Here is a 4594-nt window from a genome sequence, read left to right on the forward strand (position 1 = left end):
TTCAGTTTTTTATTTCTTTTTCTTTTTGGTGTGTGTGGGGGAAACCAGGGATTGAACTCAGGCACCTGTGCTTGCCAGGGAAGCACTTATTCTACTTAGCCATCTCCCCAGCCCCCAGGTTTGTATTTCTAAAATGTATTAATTTGTGATCTACAATTCCCAAATGATACTGAAATTTTGTATTTGTTTGCCCAGTGTGAGGAAGCAGGACTACACCAGGTAAGGATACAGCACCTCTCCCTAAATCAAGGACAAAACCATCTAATAACTCCAAGCCAGCTACACATTGTACTTCCACTTAGAATAGTGAAGTAAATGTAGGACCTAAGTGATCATCCTGATCCTGGACCAGGACAACAGCAAGAGAGAGAAGTGAGCAGCAGAATCCTTGACTGTAGACACTAAGTCTGATGGTCTACATGAACTTGGCACCCCATACCCTACACTCTGCAGAGACCAGAGAGCTTATGGTATTTCCTGTATATCAAAGGGAACAAGTAGACACCTTCATGTGGATGATAAGCACAATCTGAGGTGAATGGGCAGAGTGGCTTCCCTTGTAGGGAGAGTATTTAAAATACCTATAGGTCATAAAACTAGGCAGAGAAATTCATGAGTACCTGGATTCCATGACTACAGATCTTGGAAACAAACCACTAATTCAAAAAAAATAGGAATTTTTTCTTTGACTCAATTGTTTTTGATTTTTCTATTTTGTATTATTTTAATTTTTCCTTCATTGGGTTTTGGGGAGGTTTGGGTTTTCTCTTCTGTTCAACCCACCTTAGTTATTTTTTTATCTTTCCCATTCAACTTTTTTTCTCTCACTTCTTATGTTTCTTTTATTTCCTGTGCTTTGCTATCTGTTTACCCTTTTTCTTCTTTTTCTTATCCCTCCTCCCATGAAACTGTTCTTTAATACTAATAATTGCCTTTAACTCAATAGGACCTCCTATTTAACTTTTCTCTTCCTCATATCTCATTGACTGATTTCTCAATTTTACTTTTTCCATTTTTCATGTCTACAATCCCTCTACCTTTACCAGTATAACTACTAATCTTTATGAATCTTCAGATACCTTGTTAACTTTACACTATTGCTGGTAAATACTGTTCTGTTGTTAGTAGAGATAAAGTTGTTCCACCTGTAGATATTTACTTTGGGTCAATATTAGCTCATCACCAGATATAGTGATGCATACTTGTAGCCCCAGAACTTGGGAGGCTGATGCAGGAGAACTGTCATGAGTTTAAAGCCAGTCTAGGCTACATAAGTGTGTTCAAGGCTGGGGTGCATTACACAGTGAGACCCAGACTCAAAAAATACTCTCAAATATATAGTGGGTAATTATTTGACTTGTCCTAGTGTTCATACTAGAGGTATATATCTCTTTTATGGTTATGGTGAGGTACATTGTTGTTCCTTAAAGTTTTCCAAAACAATAATACTTTGGTTTATGAGTGCTTCTATTCATGAACAATTCTGTTCCTGGACAGAACCATTTGACAAAATTCTGCTTCTGTTCACAGATTCTGCATCAGGTGATGAGCAGAACCTCAATAATCTTTCCCACATCAGCATGAATGTGGCCATCTTCCATGAGAATTATGCAATGAATTAAATTCATAAACTGAGGTACCACTGTACTTGGTTTGTATTCACACTATAATTGATACTCTGTTATTATAGCCAAGGTAACACAACTGCTGCTATTATTTGGTTTTCTTGAGATTCTAATATTTGGACTACATTGGGGTCATTTACAATGTTAGGGCTCAATCTTAAAGAACTGGAAACTGGGAAAAATAAGTTCCACTTTCCATCCTAAATAAACACAAGAGGTTGTATTCTGGAACAAAAGCAAATGCCAATAATTAGCCCTGGCCATGGGTAACTAAAAAGTAGACAATAACTGAAGAGGTTTCTGTACTAACAATAAAGCTTCTCACAAGCCTTAACAAAAAAAAACAAACAAACAAACAAACAAACAAAAAAAAAGCAAATAAATATCAGCATGAGAAGAAAAACCACTAAGACTCCCTGGTGGCCTTTGGGGTAAGCAATAACTCAACAAAAACCTTAATACATTCAAGACAGAACCATAAATCATATACCTCACTGCCAGTTGGATCTGACTTGAATTGAAGAGATAACAATTTTAAATATATATGAGCCCAATGTAGGAACACCCAACCATGTAAGGAAAATTTTAACAGGCATGAATACTGTAATAAGAAATTACATAATTGTATGGGGGGAACTTAGCACTTCTTTGACACAGAGATAGATCAGCCATGCAAAAAATGAACAAAGAAATATTAGAAGTAACCTGAACTTTGGGGGAAGGAATGGACTTAATAGACCTATATGCAGTGCTTCAAACAGAAATATAAGAATACATGTTTTTCTCAGCTGCACATGGGATGTTCTCAAAATAGATCATGTATTAGCACATAGAACATGTTTAAGTAAATGGCAAGGAATTGAAATTATCCCATGCATATTATCTGACCACAGTGCAATGAAAGTGGAAATTACTGACAAAAGAAACAGCAAAAATTATATAGATACATGGAAACTAACTAATAACCTCCTGAATAATCAGTGGTTCATGGATGAAATTGATGAAAAATTTAATCAATATTTACAATCAAATAAAAATTCTGATACAGTTTACCAGAACCTGTGGGATGTAGTGAAAATTTTCTTAAGAGGAAAATTTAGAGTAATAAATTTTCACATCAGGAAAACAGAACAAACCGAACAATCTTATGCTCTCAAGTCAAATCCAGAGCCCAAAGAAGGAAGGAAATTATAAAGATCAGAGCAGAAATAAATGCAATGCAATGAAGAAAATAATACAAAGAATTGATTATTCAGAGTTGTTTCTTTGAAAGAAGAACTAAGATTGATAAACTGATAACCAAGCTCATTTTGAAAAGGAAAAATTCAAATTCATGCAATGAGAAACGAAAAGGGTGAAATCACTCCAGACCCTATGTAGATTGAGAAGATTGTCAGTACATATTTCCAAAATCTTTACTCTCACAGAATGAAAAATATGAAAGAAATGGACAGATTCCTTGAAACATATGAACTACCAAGGCTAAATTAAGAAGATATAAAAATTATGAATAGCCCAATATAAGCCAGTGAAATTGAAAATGTGATAATAAAAAAACGACAAAAAGAAAAGCCAAGGCCTCAATGAATTCACAGCTGAATTCTAAAAAAAAATTGGGGGAGGACCTAGCACCAACTTTTCGCAAAATATTCAATGAAATTGAAAGGGAAACAATACTCCCAAACTCATTCAGGGAGGCAAAAATTACTCTAATACCTAAAACAGAGAAAGACCCAATCATAAAATAGAACCACAGGCCAATCTCTCTAATAAACATATATGCAAAAATACTAGGAAACAGAATTCAGCAAAACATCAAGAAGATGTTTATACCCACTTGGTTATGATGTTATACCACATCATAACCAAGTGGGATTCATCCCAGGAATGCAAAGATGGTTTGATATATGCAAACCCATAAATGCAATATACCACATCAACAGAGCCAAAGATTACATGATCATCTCAATAGATGCAGAAAAAGCTTCTGACAAAGTCCATTTTTATCATTCATTCATAATAAAAACACTAGAGAGAATCAGAACAGATGGTCTTTACCTCAACCTGATAAAAGCCGTCTATGACAAACCAAAGGCTAACATTATACTTAATGCAGAAAAATCAAAAGCCTTCACTCTAAAATCAGGAACAAGACATTATGCCTGCTGTCACCACTCCTGTTCAATATAATTCTGGAAACACTAATCAGACCAATTAAACAAGAGAAAGAAGTATAAAGAATAATGATTGGAAAGGAAGTAAAATTATCATTATTTGCAATTGACATGATACTGCACATAGAAGACCCCAAAAACTTCACTAAGACACTTATAGATTTAATAATCAAATTCAGTAGTGCAAAAGGTTGTAGAGTCAATACTCAAAAATCAACAGCATCAGTATACACAAACAACAAATGTGCTGAGAGAGAAATTATGGAAACTATGCCTTTCATAGTAACAGCTCCGAAAGTAAAATACTTAAGAACCAATCTCAAAAAGAAAGTAACTGAAAATGTCATATCATAGTGATATATGTGTACCTGGGTTTATACTAACATAATTTTTGATAGTCAAATCTTGGAAACAACCAAGATGCCCATCTCACGAGGAATGGTTGAAAAAGATGTGGTATTTTTATACAATGAGTATTACTCAGCTATAAAGAATGATAAACTTGAAGTACTTATATTTAAGTGGATGCCACTTGAAGATATACTCATAAGTGAAATAAACCAGACCCACATGTATAAATATCGTAAAATCTCCCTAGTATGAGAAATCAAAAGAAGAAATAAAAATAGAAAGGTATAACACAACTAAAAGGAAAATGAGAAATTGAGGACTGGACAACGAGGAGAGTGTAAGGAGAAAAGCAGGAAACAGGACAGGGACAAAGTCATAAATGTGTATGCACAAGATGGGCAAGGCAATGGTCCTGAGAAATATCAGCAGGTTTTTGAAAATAGC

The sequence above is a fragment of the Octodon degus genome, unplaced genomic scaffold (assembly GCF_000260255.1).
Source record: "Octodon degus isolate 3935 unplaced genomic scaffold, OctDeg1.0 scaffold00050, whole genome shotgun sequence".
In the NCBI taxonomy this organism is placed as follows: domain Eukaryota; kingdom Metazoa; phylum Chordata; class Mammalia; order Rodentia; family Octodontidae; genus Octodon; species Octodon degus.